This window comes from Symphalangus syndactylus, chromosome 7, assembly GCF_028878055.3.
Source record: "Symphalangus syndactylus isolate Jambi chromosome 7, NHGRI_mSymSyn1-v2.1_pri, whole genome shotgun sequence".
In the NCBI taxonomy this organism is placed as follows: Eukaryota; Metazoa; Chordata; class Mammalia; order Primates; family Hylobatidae; genus Symphalangus; species Symphalangus syndactylus.
In genome coordinates, this window is record NC_072429.2 from 22852014 (window position 1) to 22875503 (window position 23490).

The 23490-nt window shown below is 36.3% G+C and overlaps 1 long non-coding RNA gene across 2 annotated transcripts in view; it reads right to left on the bottom strand.

Moving 5' to 3' along the window:
- The window catches only part of LOC129486050 (uncharacterized), a 501974-nt gene that overhangs the window by 357261 nt on the left and 121223 nt on the right, over positions 1–23490 (bottom strand). For both annotated transcript variants that reach the window (XR_008658839.2, XR_010121668.1), the window contains one exon: positions 11311–11399. This is a non-coding gene — a long non-coding RNA (uncharacterized lncRNA). The remainder of the gene's footprint in view (positions 1–11310; positions 11400–23490) is intronic.

Genomic DNA, 23490 nt, shown 5'->3' on the forward strand with positions numbered 1-23490 from the left:
GAGCCAGAAATTCAACATCAATCTGGCATATTTTCTCTTCCTTCCCTTATATATCCTGTATCTGCTTCTAGAAGTCACTGATTTTTTCTGTTACATGGGTCTTTCTCTATATATGCCTCCTCTTTAACAACCCACAAAATAAAACCTGGCCAAAAAGTTAGTGGTAATTCCAGAGGTTGTATCATTTCCTAAGTCTAGACTCATAACTACAGTAGATGTTAAACTCTCTTATTTAACCTTACTCTTATTCAGTTAAGTAACCTGAAAAAGTCAGAGTAGCAAATTTGAATATATATGTAATATATAATATCAATTATACTTACATAATATATATTTTGAACAAATTAAAATATGTACTATAAATATATGTATTTATATATACATTATATATACCTTCATTATATATTGTATATTATTATATACTCTTAATCACTTTAACTTTTTTTTGAGACAGGATCTTACTCTGTCACACATTCGAGCCTCTTCAGTAGCTGGGACTACTGGTACGGGCCATCACACCCCCCTAATTTATGATTTGTGTTTTCATTTTTATTTATTTATTATTGATGGTAGAGACAGGCTCTCACTATGTTGCCCAGACTGGTCTTGAACTTCTGGTCTAAAGTAATCGTCCTGCCTGAGCCTCCCAAAGTGCTAAGATTACAGGTGTGAGCCACCCCACCTGGCCTGCTTTAACCTTTTAACTGAAAATGATTATCCGTAAATCACATACCAAGTTTTGATAGGGCATCTTGAAGCATGGTTTGCTCCTCCCCCATGTAGGGGCTGGCTCACCTTTAGGGAATATTGAGGCAGAGCTAGGGACAAGGGCAGTATCTCATGCCCTAACTGAGCAAAAACACAGTCCGATTTTAAGCTAGTTGTTACTGTTTTCTCCTCTGGCTAGCTGGCTGGCAATCTGTGAAGGATGCCGTGAATGTGTGGATTTGTGTAGTGTCCTCCCCAGCTACACAAATCTTTGGCATGGGAGCATCTGGTTTAATTCTTCTTTCTCTGTCAGTGTCCCAGCAAGGCAGCCCATCCCAGACTTGCTGAGAAGCCGTTCTCCTGTCAGGAGGATGCTTTTAGTGCAGTTTTGCAAAGTCACTCAAGTCTCACCATTATCCACATTGCTGATCACGCCAGAGAAGGCTCTCACGCCCTTGCTCAATAGGATGCAGTTAGAAATGACACTCCAGGTCTTTCAAGGATGGCTCATCAGAGACATTCAGCTTCTGCCCGAGCCTCCTAGAATGCTTGTTCTGGGAGAAGCCACTTGCCATGTGAGAAGTTCAGTTACTCTGAGATAGCCATGCTGTGAGGATGCCCAGGCTAGCCATCTAGAGAGGCCCTGAGAAGCAAGATGAGTTCCAGCCACTCCAGCCTCGTTAGGTGAGGGAAAAAGCCATCCTGGACATTCCAGACATAGTAGAGTTGGCATAGAAAAGAACTAAGAATCCAGCCAATAGCAAATGCTGAAACACTAAGCCTATGGCCACAACTGAGCCACCCCAGCTGAAGCCCAAGTCATCATGGAACAGAGACAAGTCATCCCCACTGTGCCCTACCTGAACTACTGATCCACAAATTTGCAAGGATAGTAAATGTTTGTTTATACCACTAAGTTTTAGGGCTGTAGTTACACAGCCATAGATAACCTACTACTACTACTAGATCGCCTCACATTCAAACATTTTTCAGCCTTTTTAAGATATTTACATATATTTTTGTAGGTAGCTAAAGTTCCTCCAGTAGTAATTGCTATATAAGGTTATTTGTTTAAAAACAATCGTACTTCAACTAAATTAGAATGGGTTTTGCTATCATACTGACAGCTACAAACTGTCTATGTGATCTAGGGCAAGTAACATTAACTCCTCTGAATTTTATTTATTTTTAAAAGGGAATAATATAAACCATTTCATGGGACTCCATGGGAATTCAATAACATAAAATGCATAAAATGTTTTTTCACAGTTTCTGACACATCATAGGTACTTAACAAATAGTGGCTCTTTGGAATGATAATATTAATATATTTTCATTTTCATTACTGTCCTTCATAAAAGCCAGATGTGCACAAATACCTAAAGGAACTATTTCTGACACAGTAAAAAAGTAGTTTGCATTTAAAGGAGTAAAATCTGTTCAGATATTACATTATTCCATCTGCTTTCAGTCCATTTCGAATAAGCTTAAGAAATCTTGTCAGTCATCCCAAGAATGCCTGCTTGTCCTACCAGAAGAAATCTTAACATTTGAAGTTACCCCATCCTTACTTGAAACATTTGTGAAAAAAGATATTCACATATATGAGGAAAAGGTAAACAAATATAAATTACAGAAATTTAATCTGCCACGGATGTAATAAAAAGAGAAAAATTGTGGGGGAAGGGGGGAAGAATCTCACAAATATTTCAATCAAATTAGCATCTAACATAAGTTAGACAGCACTGAGAAGAGAATTACCTGCCTAGAGAAGCAATTAAATTAAGGTTTTTGTCTTTTTGTCTTCTTCTTTCTTTTTTTTTTTTAACAACATATGCTGCTGTTAGAAAGAAATGATGGAAGCACTTCTTCTGACAATGTGATATTTTAAGAGTTACTTTTTGGGGAATACACCTCTAAATATAAAAATATGAATGCTTGGTGTGAAGGTAAAGTTATGCATAATCAAATACAGCTGTGTAGCCAAGTCCATCCTCACGCAGGCAATTCATTTCGCTAGACCTTGATTGGATATTATTATTTTACCTGTTCATAATAAAATGGTTCTTTGAAGCAAGTATTATATTCCAACAGTTCCTTCTGTTTTATTGGAAAAGCAGGATCTGTGAATCCTTTCTTGATAACTTTAGGCTGTTCATCTCGACTGATTATTCATTTTACTTGAGTCCTTCTTCAAGAGGGTGTCAAGGACTTTTATTTTTGTCATAGAAACATTAATTTGCATTTGAAAGATGGGAAGTTGGGAATAAAGTCTTCAACTAATTATAATCAGTGACTACATCTCTATGCCAAAGCCTGTGCACGGTCACAAAGGATCGAAGAGGAGTAATGTACGTTTTATTCCTCTTTGTGTTTTCATCAAAATCATAGAGATTTTTTACTACTCTCTTCCGCATCTCATTTTTCATCACTTCCCATCTTTGTATTATATGTGAAACATGCTTGGCCTTTCAAATAGTCAATATTCGAATTCTTTCTCTTATAATTAAGTGTTCTCTTCTTCCTCTCATTTAACTTTCTTTGTTGTTTTAATTTTCTAATTGTGAGAAAAAGCACAGAATAAAATATGAATGTGAGGAAAATGAGAAGTAAGTATATTTTCTAATTTATACTTCAACAAAAAGTGAGAAAGATATATTACTGAATCTCTCTAAAGAAACAATAGTTTAGTATACGTAATTAGTATTTGAAGTCACCATTAGCTTTTATATGTATTATATCTTTGAAGGCAATCTGTATTTCATATGTAGTATTGCTAACAGATAAAGCAGTCTGTGAAATATCAAAGTAAAATTACCAAAGCAAGTCACCTATAAATATGAAAAAAATAAAACTAAAAATAATGAAGAAAAATAACGCAACAATAAACAAAAGCCATGCAATCTCTAGTAGAACAAGAGAGTTGAGTGCACAGTGGTAATAAAAACGTATTATGAAAAAAGTGGTTGCAACAAAATAGGTTCAAATTTCAAAGGAAAAGGATAGGGAGAAAAAAATTATGACAGAAAAAGGAATGAATTCATATAAAGTAAGACTTGCTGAAGCCGCTCATGTTTAAAAGAAAAAAAATTTTTAATCACAAATATTTATTTAAATTTAATCACACCATCTTGAACTCAACCCAGAACCTCGATTTTATATATTAATACTATATAGAGAAACATTCTGAGACATGGAATAAATTTAAATTTTGACATTCTTAAAGAGCAAAGAATAGGTGCAATGTGATCTTTTCATTAAATTACAAGATCAAAACAAAACAAAGTTTAAATGAATTTCCAAATGTGGTAATTGGTACCATTTTAGGGTTGATTTCACCTAACAGATTATCCATCAATGTATCAGCATATATTTTTATCAGAAATGTATTAAAAGAGACTTTGAATCCAGTATTTGATCATGCTGGTAAAATACACTTTAGCTATGGTATCTGCTCTGTAAATATGCAAATACCATTCAACCAGCATTTTCAGGTCAGAGGTGCCTCTAACTGTGACTATTCAATTATTATAAAATAAACTTGAGCCAATTCTAAGCTTGTGTGTTTTACAGTCTAATTTTCATTAAATTAAATTTTAAAAGATTTTCGCCTCTCGATATTCTAGTTTCATAAAGAGTCACACTAAACACCTATAAGCAAAATAACAAGTACAAAAAAAGACATATTCAGTACTTGATTGATTTCTTATCTTCAGAAGGAGATTGGCAAAGCCAAGAGCCAATGAATGAATGAGAGAACTACTGCTCAAATATATACTTCAACTGTTACCCTTGGAAATGGCAATGAAACTAATAATAGCAAGCAATAGCAATAATGAATCTTATTAGCTTTTCATGATGATGATGATGATGATAATGATGATGATGACGATTACCCTAGGTTGGAAATAAGATTACAAGAAAGAATATTGTGCAAGATGTTCTCTAAAATTATACATAAAATATGTTCTCTTCCATATGTGCGACATTTCTTTCAGACAATGTACAAGGTAGTAGCTATTCTTTCATGCATAATAACCAGAAAGATCATTCCAACAACTCCAATTAAATTGTGGTTATTGCTACAATGGCAGTGTGTACCAAAAGCAGCATGTATACATTCTTTTCCCATATCTGTGATATTATTTATTATCTGTAAATCTGAAAAATCCTCTTCCCTGCCCAGAGAGAAATTATCTAATGTCTGCAAATGAATTAAGCCATTGGCTTTTTCAGGGTAAAACCAAGTATGCTTAATTTTTATCCTGCAAGTTGGGTTTATATCAAAAGCACCTAATTTTTAAATGCCTTGACGTGTAATAAAATCGCTCATTTTATGCCATTACATTTGTTTAAAAATAGTAATCCTATATTTTTAATAAAACTAATGTCAACCATGCAGTTACTTAATTGTGATAACTTCATAAAACAGCAGGTGGTTTTAGGTCACTGTTGTTCCAAGACGCTGTTAGAAATATTGATAAAAGTTTATGTTTCAGTAGCATTAAGCTACTATCTTCCAACAGAAACTGTACTGTGCATGATTATAGTAGTCATAAATATTATGAAACTTTAGTCCATCACACACACACACACACACACACACACACACACACACCTTCTTTCAAAATAGAGAATGGATAGTGAAGAAAGCAAGCTGACTTTAACAGTTTGGGTAATTAATGAGTATTGTGCCACCTAATTCTTGGAGAATATTTATCCTATAATTTAAAATCTCTTCTTGTTAAATGCAACCATTTAATGTAATTAATTGTGGTTTTCCTCATAATCTTATACGAATCTCCTCCCTCCATCCACCCTCCACTACTATAAACATCTTTCAAAATAGGATATAATGGGGCTCCTCTGCCTTTTTCACAAATCAGAGGAGGGCCATCCAGCTTAAAAAGAAATGTTGGACTTTGTTCGGGGTAAATCATGATTCCTTTGTCGAAAAAATGTCTCTAGGGTACCATTTATATGTCAGCCACTTAGTTTTGAGTGCTTATCTCTTCTAGAGCTCACCCCTAAAAGGGCTTATAAACATTTATTTGACACTTGGAGCAGACCAGCAATCAATGAGTAGCCTCAACAGGAGTGTGAGTCTCTTTAAATTGAAAGAGGGAAAAAGGAGTGATGCAAATGAGTTAGATGAGAAGTCAGTAAAAATGAATTCAAATCCTGCATTTTGTTTTCAGCTTGTGATCTCAGCACTTTGCTTAACCTGAGTCTCAGTTTCCTCAGTTGTTAAATTAGTGAATGATGAACACGGCCCCTCAACTTTGAAATTATACCATGCTTCCTTTTAATCACTCTTATGCCATCTCACCTATGATTCTAATTTAATCCTTTTTCAATTAACAGTGGTTAATATCATACATTTCCAACTAATCTACATTTTTTATTCTTTCCACTACACACCATTTTGCCTGTTGTCCTTTATTTACTTCCCATGGCACTGTGTTCATCATGCCTAGAGCAGTGGTTCTTACAATGCTTGGATTAAAATTTCTCTGATGAAAACCAAAGATTTCCTCCCTAGAAAAATGCATGTGTCCCACAAAGACATACAGTTTTTCTCATGATTTCACAGTGGTGGGCATGTGCCCCATATAAGAAGGGCAGTTGTTATTTGGCTCTAGCCAATAGTTAGTGTTAGGTAACATGGGCACAGTAAGATGGCGCTGGTTCTGGGTTCTTCATCCCTGGTTCCCGGTTCTCCACCCTGCGAGCCCGCCAAGAGAAGGCCAATCAGGGAAGAACACCTCCTGCCTTTTACTCAAACCCCACCCCTAAGCCAATCACCGATGCCCACGTAGCCCCACTGAGTATAAAAACCCAGCACCTAAGCAGCTCGCCCCTTCTTCCTTCCTTCTCCTCCTCCGTGTGGTGTCGCCTTGGTGCCTCCAATAAAATCTCTTGAGCGCGACCAGCGTCTTTGGTTTGAGCCCAATCAGTCCGACTCTTTCAGTTAGTAGGCAGAAATGTGGACATAGAAACTTTTAAAGTGTTGATCATTTTTTTTTTTTTTTTTTTTTCTTTTTTTTTTATTATACTTCAGGGTTTTAGGGTACATGTGCACAATGTGCAGTTTTGTTACATATGTATCCATGTGCCATGTTGATTTCCTGCACCCATTAACTCGTCATTTAGCATTAGGTGTATCTCCTAATGCTGTCCCTCCCCCCTCCCCCCACCCCACAACATTTTTAAAAAGGACTCAGAATTCAGGGTTTTTAAAATAGGAAATCTCCTAATTTTAAAATCCTATCAATCATTTTAAAGACGAATACCCCATGTGGATCAACAACCCATTTTTGAGACAAATCTACCCTCGGGAGTCAATAAGCAACTTTAAATCTCTGCTGTAAGGCTTCTAGTGTGTTTCAGTAGATGCCCAAGGAACAACTGTGTTCACTTCGCATTCTGTGATGTATCAGCGTAACAGCAGAAGGTTGCAACTACCTAACCACTTAGCAGATTGGCACTTAGCTCAACCCACTCACTTTACACGTAGGAAAGCTGAAATCTAAAGAATTTAAATACCTTTCCCAAGGTCAGATGGCAAATTGGTAACAAAACTGAAACAATAAGCAAAGTCTTTCGCTTCCCAGCATAGTTTATTTTCCCCTGTACCTTATACCCTGCCTCATTTTTCCAGTATGTCCCTGATAGAAAAATTCTATGCCTTTCCCAGAATCATGCTGTACATTAATTTGCCTGTTCATTTATATAACATTTAATATATAATATTAAACAATACATAATTTATAATAAAAGTATATGCAATTTTAGATATAGATATACAGATATAGAAATGCACACAATATGAGGCTTTTAACAACATGAGTTCTCTTCACACAATTTGGATTCTTAGTACACATGTGACAATACATCCATCATATTCCCTATTGTTATGAACAACATCCTTCCCCTTCCTAAGTTCTTTGCCTAAAATATATGGTGACTCTGTCAGGCACTTTTCAAATCACAGTGCAAGAACGCTAATCTTGACAGCTCCAAAAAGAACACTTAGAACATCCATTCTGATCCATTCTTTTTTTAGATGCCTTGTCATTTTCTACCAGCAGTTTGAATTTGGCTTCTCAAATGCAGACCAGTATGAAAAACATAAGTAGCTAATGGCTGTCAAAAAAATGGAGAAAATAAAAATAGCATGGCAACAAGAAACATTCTTTTTTTTTTCCTTTTAAAAAGTACTGATACATTCAGTATTTTTTAAGCCACAGTTATTGAAACACTACAGGAAAAAAATATCCACATGGGTCCTTTTTATAGTATTGCTCAACAAGAATGAAAATTAATGAATAGTAGAAATAAAAATGAATTTCTTTGTAAGCATTCAATGTAGTTGAATCATTTATAATCTTATTAAATCATATGAATGTTCTCAGACCTGGGGGATCCAGAAACTGTATTCGAATTTTTCTCTTCTCCTCTTAGAAAGCACCAAATCAGAGGAAGAAAACTAGAAGCCCCCAGGCCAGATCTGTTCTGAACACACACACACACACACACACACACACACACACATCTGTGTGTATATATATATATATATATATATATATATATATATGCAGTTTGTTATTTTTGTTGAGGCTGTTGAAATTGCTAAATTGTCTACTTTAAAAATCAGGAGATACTACATACACAATGCATTCCGACCTCTCTTAAATAACTGGAAAATCTGGAAGCAGTTAACCAAACCTAAATCACTCCTCTTCCTTTATCATTATTATTATTATTATTATTATTATTAATTATTATTTTGAGACAGAGTGTCACTCTGTTGCCCAGGCTATAGTGCAGTGGCATGATCTCGGCTCACTCCAACCTCCGCCTCTCGGGTTCAAGTGATTCTCTTGTCTCAGCCACCCAAGTAGCTGTGATTACTGGCATGGGCAACCACACTTGGCTAAGTTTTTGTATTTAGTTGAGATGGGGTTTCACCATGTTGGCCAGACTGGTCTTGAACTCCTAGCTTCAAGTGATCTGGCTGCCTTGGCCTCCCAAAGTGCTGGGATTACAGGCATGACCACTGTGCCAGCCATACTCCTCTCTCTTAAATGAAATGCACACTTTCTCTTCACCACATTCTGCAGCATTCTTGCTTGTGTCTCCAACACTGAGCCCATTTAATAATTGCCTTACAGTTAAGCATCATCGCTCATTTTATCTTACTGGTGGGGTACATTTTTAAAGATGTACAATTGCAAATTTTTGCTCTAATGAATGTAGTGTATGTTTTACTAAAAAGACAGAAATTGATAGCATCTATACAACTCCAAAGTAGTCCATTATTTCAATGTAGAGAAATAAGATTTCACATCAAAATCAAGTGCTTCACGAAATACTTCTTATTTACACATATTTCCCCATCAATTCAGTTTAAGTGGCAGTGTTGAGAGATAATTCTTCATGGAGCTCTTGTATCTCTGCACATCTGTGAGCAAGACACTGACTGCCCTTTCGTTTCAGATAATTGTCTCAAAGAAATTTGTATAGTAAACACCTTTGGAAGACAGAAAAAGTATTAATATCTCTCTCAAAGCAAAAAATAGACAGGTTTACTGTCCATTATAAAAAACTTGGTGAAGGATATGAACAGACACTTCTCAAAAGAAGACATTTATGCAGCCAACAGACACATCAAAAAATGCTCATCATCACTGGCCATCAGAGAAATGCAAATCAAAACCACAATGAGACACCATCTCACACCAGTTATGGCAATCATTAAAAAGTCAAGAAACAACAGGTGCTGGAGAGGATGTGGAGAAATAGGAACACTTTTACACTGTTGGTGGGACTGTAAACTAGTTCAACCATTGTGGAAGACAGTGTGGCGATTCCTCAGGGATCTAGAACTAGAAATACCATTTGACCCAGACATCCCATTACTGGGTATACACCCAAAGGAATATAAATCATGCTGCTATAAAGACACATGCACACATATGTTTCTTGTGGCACTATTCACAATAGCAAAGTCTTGGAACCAACCCAAATGTCCATCAATGATAGACTGGATTAAGAAAATGTGACACATATACACCATGGAATACTATGCAGCCATAAAAAATGATGAGTTCATGTCCTTTATAGGGACATGGATGAAGCTGGAAACCATCATTCTCAGCAAACTATCACAAGGACAAAAAACCAGACACTGCATGTTCTCACTCATAGGTGGGAATCGAACAATGAGAACACTTGGACACAGGAAGGGGAACATCACACACTGGAACCTGTTGTGGGGTGGGGGGAGGGGGAGAGATAGCATTAGGAGATACACCTAATGTAAATGACGAGTTAATGGGTACAGCACACCAACATGGCACATGTATACATATGTAACAAACCTGCACATTGTGCACATGTACCCTAGAACTTAAAGTATAATAAAAATAACTACATAAATAAAAATAAAAGCATAAACCACCATCGAAAAATAAATAAATAAATAACTTGGATTCTCTCAGGACAGGGTTTCTCTCAGAAAGAAACCCACTTTGTGAACAGCTAACAAACTGAGCCCATCTATACTGCCCTTCCTGTCTTCTGCCAACAACCCTGAAACTGTTGCAGGCTAGCCTGTTACCTTGGACCAGGGTAAAATTTCAGACTCTTCACAGCTCCTGACAAGTTTCCCAGTCACCAATTTTTATGAATTGAATAACTTGGAGCTAACGCTAATCTAATCATATCATATGATTTCAAATGCACTAAATCCTTGACTCTTACATCCACATGAGAAAAAAGATTTATGAACCTCCTATGCAGGTGTCTGGAATATTGTGGATGAACTGTGTCCTGAGCAGGATACTGATACTATAGAGGTAGTGTGCTGTAGTGATTATGAACACAGCTTCCCAAGGAAACAGACCTGATTTTAAATCCGGGTTCCCTCTGCTTATTACCTGTGTGGACTTTGGATTGTTGCTTCACTTTCTTGAGTCTCAGTTTCCTCATCTATGAAGTGGGGCAATAATTCCAGTAATATAATGCCATTGTAAGTATTACATTCAATGTTTGTGAAACTTATTAGCCATAAATTTTCTTCAGAAAGTAATGTAGTGGGACAACTTGTTGATAAGTTGTTTCTTGCTACTGTAGATTTACTAAAAAGGAATGAAATCAAATGCTCAAATATCTTCTCTCTCTGTCTCTCTCTCCCTCTTCTGGCTCCCTTTCAACATTCATGAGAACGTTCAGGCCTATAATTCCAAATTTTCACTGTTTTTATTATCCCTAGAGGATATTTTTAAAAATTATTCTTGAAATGTCAAGAAGTCATACCCTAACAGGCCTTTAAACCCACAGCAATAGAACGTATACTTGAGAAAACAAAGACGAAAGTATTGAAGGATTGACTCTAGGTGTGCTGGATTTCCTGGGATTTGATACTGTGCATTGAGAATCACTGTAGCAGAATAAATGCCATATTCTTAAGATGGCAGAATGTTGGGTGAATATGTGTGTGGGTAACAATGAAGACCAGGCTCTGTATTTCAGCATCTCAGTGCAGGCCCTCAGGTCTATTTGCCCTACAGGAAGTGGTGCACCAGTGGAGTAGCCTACCTTTCAATGACCAGCTGGGCCGGGGGAAAAAAGCAGTTGCCAAAGTGTCAAGTGTGGATTCAAACAAGACCCTTCACATTCTGCATGCACTGCACAAGGGAGAAGAAAGGAGACCATTAGAAAACGGCTACTTTTGGACTTCTGGTCAATTTTGGAAGTGGACTCATCAACTTAGGTTTATTTGGATTTGGAAAAAATGTTAAATGTATTGTTTATTTTATGAAGATCATCATAGAGCAATTTAAATCCGTTTAGCTAAGTGACTGGAACATAATATGCACTCAATATATTGGAGCTTTTATTGGTATTATTATTCTAATCAAAATAGGCCATTCTTGTTTAAAAATCTCAATTCTGTGGCACATATCTCTTTTCTTCTTAGACAGTTGGAATTACAAATGTTCTAAGGGGTCATCAAGACTAACCTCTTAGCCAAGGTAACAACTATTTGTACAGCACCTCTAACAAATAGTTATGCATCCTCTGCTGGAATATGTTTGACAAGGCCTTCACAATTTATTAAATATCCCTTCTGAAATTCCCATCCACCTGCTTTAAGATTTTTTTTTTCTGGACTATTTTTCGAAGGTGTTCTTACTTTAGAACACCATATTCCCAGATAAGAATCATTTTTACGAATATATTTTGTCCTAAAGAGTGTTGAACAGTTGAATCCACAAAACAAGAAATATATAGAAACAATGACTATTAACTTACTCATTAAATTATGTGTACAATATATTGAATTCAATATGTGGGTGTATATCTATTCTTAATATTAAATATCCCTATTTGAGTTTTTACATATACAGAACTTCAGATTCTTTCTAAGTGTAACATTGACTGTAAGAATTAAGAAAGTTTAAAGAATTACACAATAGAGTAGAATATAATGTCATTGTGATCTCATGGATCATCTTAGAGGTAAGGTAAGGTGTATCTCCACAAGAATGGAGGATAAGTAGTAATACAACAGGGGAACAGGAAGAAAATATTCTACTAAAAAATTTACAAATTAGCTTCTCCAATGTATTATCTGACTAGAATCTAATTCAAACTGAATTGGGCAGTCGACTTCAGATTAACACATAGGCATGTTGTTAATGAAGTGGTATGGACCACAAAAGATCACTTCACAAGGGTCCAGGTGACAGATCGTATCTACCCTGTGTCCAAATTGTGAAAAGAGCCGTGTTTAAAACTGAGGGAAGCAGAATCATTTGCAATACACTAACTGTATTTGCACAGTATCTGCTGGAACCCTGGGAAGTCATTCTATTGGGGAAAAGCTTAAATTATAGGTAGTGTATTTTCTGTACAATGAACCTGAGTTATTAAAAGTGCTTAACTAATCTTATCAGCCACCTATTGTTAGACAAACTGTAGAATTCATTATAACATTTTCCCACAGATAATTTTCAAGCAATTCAGCCAATGAATTTATTTCAATTCACAAGTATTTATTGAGTCTATTTTTTCTCTTGCTGAAACATTACAGTGAATGCACAGCTGAATAAGAGCTACTCCCCCTCTTTTCACACCTTTAAGAAGTTTTCATCTAGCAGAGGAACTTTCAATAGGGGAACAAAATACCTACAGTAGAAAGCGTAATAGGAAAAGGGCCATTATCTAAGAAACTATGGGCTCCTTCAGGACAAAGATGGTCTCATACATCCATGTATGCTCTGCTTTAAGCATAGGTCCAACTCGTCTATTGAATGAATAATTTAAAAATAGGAGAAAAGAAAGATGGATCAAAGGTGGGTATAAAATGAAAACATGGGAAAAAGGTCTGTAGGTGTGAATGAGAAAGCAATAATACAGGAGTATTTTGGCTGGATTTTTGAAGAATGAAGATTTTGACAGGCAGTTATTGAGGGAAGGTATTTAAGAAACAGAATTCAGCACAAGCAAGTTGATAAATATGGGGAAGAACAAAGCTAAATTCAGTGAAGAACAGGGAGCATCTTTCACACAAAAGTTTAAGAGCAGCTGGAAAGGGGCCTTTGAGAGGTATCTTATAGGGAACTCACCAGGTAGAGGTCCCAGAAGAAAACATTTGTTTCATTTTGGTTTTATTTTTGTCTGACCGGCATTTATCTTATTCTGATGAGAATTCACTGATATGACTAGAAAAAGTATTTCATCCCTACATTTATTTAAAATTATTTGAAGTATAACCCGTGTTCAGTATAGTGCCTGTCATAAGATAATAAATTTTTAGGCATGTATAAATATGTGATTACGAACCAGATCAAGATATGTAGAGCCTCAGAAGACCCCTTATACCACTTGCCCATTAGTAATCCATTAAAGAAAATCCTTATTCTCACCTTTTTACCATGTGTTACTTTTGTCATTTTTGAGTAACATATAAATGGAATTTTGCTTCTTCAACTCAACATACGCTTATGATTTTCATTCACGTTGTTGCAGATAGCAGTAGTTTACTCTGATTTCCTTGCTCTGTGATATTCCATTGTATTAGGTTGGTGCAAATGTAAGTGTTGTTTTTGTCATTATTTTAAATGGCAAAAATCGTGCTTACTTTTGTACCAACCTAATACAAATATGCCACTGTAGTATTTAATGATATAAATATTTATTCACTCCATAGTGGGAGAACATTTTGGTTGTATTCAGTTTGGATAAATCAAGCTAAGTAGAGATTTTTTACAAATAAAATCTTCATATATAGGGCAACCATGTATCACAGTTTAAGTCCCAGCCTATACCTATTTTTCTGTCATAATTATCAATAGTGCCGCCTTCAGTTTACTTTTTAAAAACTATGTAATTTGTATGATAAATTACATGGTAATCCTATATGTAAAAGTCAAATGAAAGAGTTAACAAATGTAGTATTTTCTGAAATGAAAAATCAAGAACAGCTATCACCTACTATAATAGCAGTTGTCGCGATCTATAAAATATAATTAGAAGAGCCCCCAAGAATTTCATGCCCTGTGTAGTGATCTTAGGTGATTCATTCTTACTATGGGTAATGGGCAGTGATTTATTTGAGAGTAACTTTAGAATTTTATTATGTAGATTATTAAAATTAATTTCTAAAGATTTTAGGAGAATAATGGAACAAAAATAAAAATTACAGCAAGAGCTATGGAAAAATTTCTTATCTAAAAACACCTTTTTGAAGATGTCTCTGAGAAGATCACACTGATATGGACAGGAGATAGGGAAATACTGGGCAGAAGAAGGTGGTTCCCCAGCAAAGGCCCCACCCTCAAGCTTGGAGATACACCGTCCTAAATGGAGACAGGCATTTCTGTTCTTCCTCTCCAAAAGCTACCTTTTGGCCTGCCACGCCCCCTTATCCTGTACTCATATAAACCCTGAACCCCAGGCACCAGAAGCAGACAAGCAGATGAGGAAATGAGGAAACAGGCAGACGAACGGGGGAACAACGCAGCAGAGAGAGAGGATGAGGAACGTCTCAATGCCAAGAGGAGTTCGGCTGGGGGCGGTAGGAGAGGGGTTCAGCTGCTGGACGGCCGGGCTCCAGAGGAAGATCCTCCTTCCACTCTACCCCACTTCCGGCTCCCACTCTACCCCACTTCCGGCTCCCCATCTATCCCACTGAGAGCCACCTCCACCACGCAATAAAACCCTGCATTCATCCTTCAAGCCCATGTGTGACCCGATACTTCCAGGACTCTGGGCAAGAGTGTGGTATACAGAAAGCTGTCACACTGGCCCTCTGCCCTTGCTAAAAGGTAGAGAGTCCACTGAGCTGGTTAACACTTAAGCAGTCTGGGGATGGTAAGGCTAAAAGAGCATTGTAACACTGGGGCCGCAGGTGGAGCCCAAAGCACTCACCCTGGCTTTTGCACCTGCCTGTCTGCGTGCTCCCCCTCCCTTCAGGAGTTTGAGCAGCAGCAGGGGAGACTGAGCCACACCCCTGTAGCATGTTCAGTGAGGAGGATCAGGGAATTCTCCTGTTTCAACATGTTTAATTTTATCTTTCTGTGGCCTATTCATTTCACACACAACACACACACTTCGACAGCAAAACAAAACAAAACAGAATCCACATCACAAAGATTCCCTGAAGTCATCAGCAACATCTACACATTTCCTTTTTTTCCCCTTATAAAACTTTACTTTGAGATATCTCATGATTGGACTTGATCTGGTCATTTTCCTTTTATTCAGTGCATTTATTATTGATGCTTTTTAAAATTATTTATGCTGCTATTTATTTTGTATTCCCAAGGCTTTTAAGTAAAAGGATCTTCCCCTAAGTAACTAAAATTTAACTCCATCTCCATCTCTCCTTTAAGCGCTAATTCAATCAATGATTTCCACATACATTATGCATTTCATTCATCACCAATGAACTGTACATTGAAATACCTGTTTTTAATTTCTTTTTGAATATGTTATATATTTTGGACCCAAACTTAAGAGTTGGTGATTTTTACTGTTATACAGAAGTGTCACGGATGTAATTTGTTACCATTAAAATCATCTTACTAAGGATTACTTTTCAAATAGTTTGTGAAATCTAGCCAATACATAACAGAAGGCATGAAAAATTGGCAAATGGTAAAAGCTCAATCTTATTTAACAAGGTGTTAGTGCTCATTCATAGCAAAAGTATTAAATGGATTTAGTGCCTCAAAGGAGTGCTAGAAAGAAGCCATAGATAAAAGCAAGAAAACTAGCTAGACAGAAAATTATGAATGATGTCTTCCTGTCTTCTGATGAAAGAAAAAAAGAATTTGGAAATGTACTTTAAGCCAGCAACAGAGAGGCAAAGATACTTTTTTAATCCCAATAACACATTATTGCAAAACTTGCTTCATGAATTTATAGAAGTCTAACAAGAAAAGCGGTGTCAAGACTTGCAAAAATAACAATAAAAATTTCTACTCTTGCTTTGTTAATGAGATCTTCTCTGAAAAGATGTAGCTTCTAAGGGAGAAATTTACCTTTAGCATATTATGTCAAAATATAATATTTACAGATAAAAATAGATAATATCCCATATTATTTGCTTATACATTTATTACAAAAAGTATTTTGAGATCCTTTTGAGTTATTTATTATTTTGTTGTTTCTGTTGCTCTTTTCTTTCTTGTGACAAAAAAATTAACCGTCTTCCTAGAAGATCAAACTTGAAAGAATCCACACACGCAATTTGGTCATTGCCAGATTTCACATCATCTAGTGATAAAGTTTTCTTTCCTTGTAGGATTTTACTAAATAAACAATGTGCCTCTGTTCTGCATTTTGAATTTTGTTAAATGTCATTTTGGCCAGCACTCTTTTTTTTTTTTTGAGACACAGTCTCACTCTGTCGCTCAGGCTGCAGTGCAGTGCAGTGCAGTGTCACAATCTCGGCTCGCAGCAATTTCTGCCTCCCGGGTTCAAGCGATTCTCCCACCTCAGCCTCCCGAGTAGCTGGGATTACAGACATGTGCCACCATGCCTGGCTAATTTTTGTATTTTTAGTAGAGACAGAGTTTCACCATGCTGGCCAGGCTGGTCTCAAATTCCTGACCTCAAGTGATCCACACTCCTGAGCCTGCCAAAGTGCCGGGATTACAGGTGTGAGTCATCATGCCCAGCCCACTCGTTTAAGTTAATCCAATTGGTTAAGCTTCCAACAAAGGATCTCGAAAATGAATTTTAGTCTTCATCTTAAGCCATTCTCTCCAGGAAATACTGCATACAATAATGATCCAAATGCTGAGATTTTATGGGACACATTTGAGGTCTTTCACCAAACGTATATTTGTAGACCCCATCTCTGTTGAACAAATCAATAATATTTATAGACTTATTGATGGCTGCTAAAAAAAAATACAAAATTTCTAAGTGTTTTTCATAGGGAATTCCCTGATGTAAGATAAACCAAACTCTAACTCTGTGGAAAGCATGAAAACACTATAGATGGTCTTCAACCATGAATTCTTGATCTCAAACATTCAAATATGTCTTTGGGCATTTCACAGCCCTCTTCTCACGCCCTCTTTGGAAAAGATTCCAGTCATTTCTGATGATCGTTGACCTCATTAGTCAAAAATCTCCTGACCAGCCTGTGATCAATTTAGATTTCCTCCAAGGAGAATGACTTTTCTTTCTTTAAGAATATTAGGAAATCTCCTCCAAACTTTATACAACATTGCTAGGAAAGCACGTATTTAATGATAAATAACATTAAAACAATGACAAACGGAACCTCTACATTGCTGGTAGAAATGGCAAACGAGGCAGCCACTTTGGCAAACAGTCTGGTAGCTCCTCAAAAAGTTAAATATGAACTTACCATAGGACCCAGCAATTCCAACCCAGGTATATACTCAGGAGAAATAAAAGCATGTATTTCCACCAAAATCTTGTACATTAGTGCACCAGTAATTACAATACCTAAAAATGTAGAAAAAAACTCAAATGTCCTAAAACTGATAAATGAATAAATAAAATGTGGCATATCCATACAATGAAATATTATCTGGCCATAAAAATAAATGAAGTACTGAATGTGCTACAACTGGAATAAACCTTGTAAATATAACGCTAAGTGAAAGAAGTCTGTCAGGGCAGATTATACATTGTATGATTCAATTTGTATGAAATATCAAAATACGTAAATCTACAGAAACAGAAATTAAATTAGGCACTCCTTAATGATGGTGGGGCAGGGATGACTAGAGAATGACTGCTAATGAATATGGAGTTTCTTTTTGGAGTGATGAAAATGTTCTAAAATTGACTGTAGGGATGCTTGTACAAGTCTGTTAATACATTGAAAACCATTGAATTTTACACTTTAAATGAGTGAATTGTAAGGCCAATGACTTATATCTCAATTAAATTGTTATATTAAAAAAGACAATGTAATGTATCATGAGATAACTGAATATATGTGTGTGTATCTGTACACATATGCACATATATACATACATATACACACATACACACACATACATATATACACGTACAGTCGAGCTTTGAACAATGCAGGGGTTGGGGTGCTAACCCTCATGCAGCTGAAAATCCACATATAACTTTTGAGTCCCCCCAAACTTAGCTACTAATAGCCTACTGTTGACTGGGAGCCTTCCTGATAACATAAGCAGTTGATTAACAAATATTTTGTGTATTATATGTGTTTTATTCTGTATTCTCATTACAAAGTAAGCTAGAGAAAAGAAAATGTTATTAAGAAAATAATAAAGAAGAGAAAATATATTTACTATTCATTGATTGGAAGTGGATCAACATGAAGGTCTTCATCTTCATGATCTTCAGGTCAAGTAGGCTGAAAAGGAGGATGAGGAATGGTTGGTCTTGCTCTCTCAGGGATGGCAGAGGCAGAAGAAAATCCATGAATAAGTGGACCCACACAATTCAAATCTGTGTTGTTCAAGGGTCAACTATATATGTATGTGTATATACATATATATATGGTCTATATGCCAACAATAACCAGAGTGATTATCCATTTATTTATTCAATAAACATTAGTTAAGCACCTAGGAAAGCAAAAGGAATATACTGAACACTAAAAATCAATAAAAATAATAAGGACATCAATAAGAAAACAATAAGCTTTAGAAAATGATAAAGTAGATAAAACCCAAGCAAATCTAACCAAAAAGAAAAAGATATAATGAACCTCAGGTCAATTCTTGGCTCTACTAGTTGATAGCTGAATAACATCAAAGTAGACATTTAGCCTTTCTGAACCAAAGACTACGCTGGCTCAGCTAATTCCCATCTGCATAGAAAAAAAGCTTCAATTGTTCCAACTCATCTTCTATTCTAGAACATTTAGATTGTTAATGATGTTTTTGACAATTGTAGCTTTTAAATTAAAAAATGGGAACAATTTTAGAAATGAAATTTAAGCCATTTCATTAAACTGTATGTCCTTTTCTGATCTTTCTCTCCAGTTTTATTGAGGTATAATTCATAGATGAATGGATAAAGAAAATGGGATATTTATTCATCTATATCTACATAAAAGACTATTATTCAGCCATACCATAGAAAAGAAGGAAATTCTGCCAGTTGTGACTACATAGGAGAACCTGGAGGACATAATGCTAAGAAAAAATAAGCCAGACACAGAAAGAAAAATATTATATGACCTCATTTATATGTGGAACTAAAAAAGTCTAACTCATAGAAGCAGAAAATAGAATGGTGGTTGCCAAGAGCTGGGGGATTGGACACAATGGGGAAATATTGGCCAAAGGGTATAATTTTCCAGTTATTCACGATGAATACGTTCTGGAGATCTAATGTACAGCATGGTGACTACAGTTAATAATACTATATCGTATACCTGAAATTTTTTTAAAGGATGGATTTTAATTACTATCACCACCAAAAAAGTATGTCCTTTTAAAGACAGAAAAAGAATATATTTATGTATTACACTTGTCATACCTGTGCACGTTACAGTGAAAAAAATGAGTACCTATAGCAAAACAAGTTTCTGTGTCATATTCACAAATTACATTTCTAATTTTTTGTCTGTTGTGTTAAGCACATTTTTTCTATCCTTATCAGTAATAAACAAAGTGAATTTGTTTTTCTCGAAGTCTGCTTGAATTTTATGGTTCTTATATTTTTTGTCATGCAACTTCATTTTCAACTCATAGAGCAGTTCAGCAACAAAATCAATACTCCTCAATTTTCTGATCGTTGAGTCAAGAGAGCAGTGCTCTGCAGTTAGACAGACCTAGCCCGAAGCCTGGGTCAGCCTTTCATTTGCCATGTGATTCTGGGTTACTTTACCTGAGTTTGTCTAGGTTTTAATGGCAAATGCCTTCTCGATATCCATTCTCTGCTTTGGACTTAGATATAAACCTCAATCCATTTGGGACATTCATGTTCCCGATTAATACTCAACTTCCCATAGGTTTATTGTAGTCAGGGAGAAGGAAGAAGAAGCTCCTGAGTAGGGTTTCCAAGAAAGCTCTCAGTAGGGGCAGAGTCATGTGGCTTTCCATTCTCGCCCTTTGTTCTTTCACCTTCTCCCTTTTATTCCTTGTCTAGAATGTAGACACAATGGCTGGAGGAGCAGCAGTCATATTGGGTGTGACTAAGGTATGTCAAAGTAGAAAGGTCAACAGATTTCTTATGACATCATGTAGCAAATGCATCAACTCTGGACACTATACCTGTAAACCAAATCTCAAGTGGTTAAGCCTCTATTTTATAGGTTTTCTGTTGCTTGCAGAATGTGCAGGCAGAGCACAGTCCAGTAATTTTTCCTGACATTATCTGAAGACAGTGATTGCATTCATCCCTGTGTTTTTTGATTAGCATAAAGTGGGTGTAAATTTTAACAACTATTATTAGCAGGGATTCTTTCATAAACCCTAACAAATAGACACCTCTGAGACACCTAGTTTCTGAGGCAAGACATGAATGGGGGACAAATATGTATATGTGAACCCAAATGTAGAGGTACACATACATAAAGCTATTTAGTTTGATAAAATCTGATTGGTTTCTACTTACACCTTCATTTGCCTAGGGAAGGCTTCTATATTACACACTTAACCTTGAAGCTACTGCCATTTTCCCATGGTCTCAAAGAAGTCAATAAGTAATTGATAAATTTTCTGTCACTGTGGGCAATTAATAGGAGTTACACAGCATCGGTTACATCAATTTTCCTGTGTCTGAGGAGCAAAAAAAAAAAATTAGTTTTGCAAACTTACTGGTGCGTATTGATTCAATGCCTAACCCTAGGCCATTTCTATTTAACACTTTTGTGCAGTCATTGAGCAAAACCTCAGGACTGTCAAATAAAATATAATTATGTGGACTTTTTATCTATTACTCTGCAAGTATTTTTGGTGTCAGTAATGCACTTTCAAGTTGGGAGATGTACTCTCTCTTAAAATGTTTATATATTAAGAAATAAGAATAGGAAATGGCTAAAATCATTAATCACTTAAGTCTGAAATCTCTGATGACACATTTGCAAAGGCACTATGTGTTTTTTTGAAAAAGAATAGTAATTGTGTGTTTAAGTATCTCTCATAGGTTTCAATAACTAGTTTGAGATGAGGGGATACAAATATGTTTCCAACACTTTATTTTTGGAGGTACTCTGCCTGCTGATCTTCCTAGCAAGGCCTGAGGTAGGAAGCGGTAGCATTCAAAGAGAAGGAAGGCAACTGAATTTAGCAATAATAAACCTTAAAAGCATATCTAGAATGCCTTTTTTTCAAATAATTCCCTATCAACAAATATGCAGGAACCATCAGTCCAGGTCAGGAACGTTCTGGGTCCTGGGGATAATACAGTGAGCATGACAGACTAGACTCCTGCCCTCATTTAGATTATATTCTAGAGAAGCACAGATTTATGAGAAGGGGGAAGATTGGAAAAATAATAAATAAACAGTATAGTTTCAGATAGTGTTAATGCTGCAAGGAACAATCTAGCAATAGATGAGATAGTAGGTGTCATGAGTTGGAATTTGCCATCTAAATAGGGTGGTCAAAAAGTCTTTTCAAATGTGGCAAAATTTGAGCTATAACCTGAATGACGAGGAGGAGGTTGTACAAAAACTGGGTAAAGAACAGTCTGAGAAGAGCATTTTTTCATGTGTCTTTTGGCTGCATAAATGTCTTCTTTTGAGAAGTGTCTGTTCATATCCTTCACCCACTTTTTGATGGGGTTGTTTTTTTCTTGTAAATTTGTTGGAGTTCATTGTAGATTCTGGATGTTAGCCCTTTGTCAGATGAGTAGGTTGCAAAAATTTTCTTCCATTCTGTAGGTTGCCTGTTCACTCTGATGGTAGTTTATTTTGCTGGGCAGAAGCTCTTTAGTTTAATTAGATCCCATTTGTCAATTTTGGCTTTTGTTGCCACTGCTTTTGGTGTTTTGGACATGAAGTCCTTTCCCATGCCTATGTCCTGAATGGTATTGCCTAGGTTTTCTTCTAGGGCTTTTATGGTTTTAGGTCTAACATGTAAGTCTTTAATCCATTTTGAATTAATTTTTGTATAAGGTGTAAGGAAGGGATCCAGTTTCAGCTTTCTACATATGGCTAGCTAGTTTTCCCAGTACCATTTATTAAATAGGGAATCCTTTCCCCATTCCTTGTTTTTGTCAGGTTTTTCAAAGATCAGATGGTTGTAGATATGCAGCATTATTTCTGAGGGCTCTGTTCTGTTCTATTGGTCTATATCTCTGTTTTGGTACCAGTAGCATGCTGTTTTGGTTACTGTAGCCTTGTAATATAGTTTGAAGTCAGGTAGCATGATGCCTCTAGCTTTGTTCTTTTGGCTTAGGATTGACTTGGCAATACGGGCTCTTTTTTGGTTCCGTATGAACTTTAAAGTAGTTTTTTCCAATTCTGTGAAGAGAGTTGTTGGTAGCTTGATGGGGATGGCATTGAATCTATAAATTACCTTGGGCAGTATGGCCATTTTCACGATATTGATTCTTCCTACCCATGAGCATGGAATGTTCTCCCATTTGTTTGTATCCTCTTTTATTTCATTGAGCAGTGGTCACTGGCCGTCAGAGAAATGCAAATCAAAACCACGATGAGATACCATCTCATACCAGTTAGAATGGCAATCATTAAAAAGTCAGGAAACAACAGGTGCTGGAGAGGATGTGGAGAAATAGGAACACTTTTACACTGTTGGTGGGACTGTAAACTAGTTCAACAATTGTGGAAGTCAGTGTGGCGATTCCTCAGGGATCTAGAACTAGAAATACCATTTGACCCAGCCATCCCATTACTGGGTGTATACCCAAAGGACTATAAATCATGCTGCTATAAAGACACATGCACTCGCATGTTTATTGCGGCACTATTCACAATAGCAAAGAGTTGGAACCAACCCAAATGTCCAACAACGATAGACTGGATTAAGAAAATGTGGCACATATACACCATGGAATACTATGCAGCCATAAAAAATGATGAGTTCATGTCCTTTGTAGGGACATGGATGAAGCTGGAAACCATCATTCTCAGCAAACTATCGCAAGGACAAAAAACCAAACACCGCATGTTCTCACTCATAGGTGGGAATTGAACAACGAGAACTCATGGACACAGGAAGGGGAACATCACACTCCGGGGCCTGTTGTGGGATGGGGAGAGGGGGGAGGGATAGCATTTGGAGATATACCTAATGTTAAATGAGGAGTTACTGGGTGCAGCACACC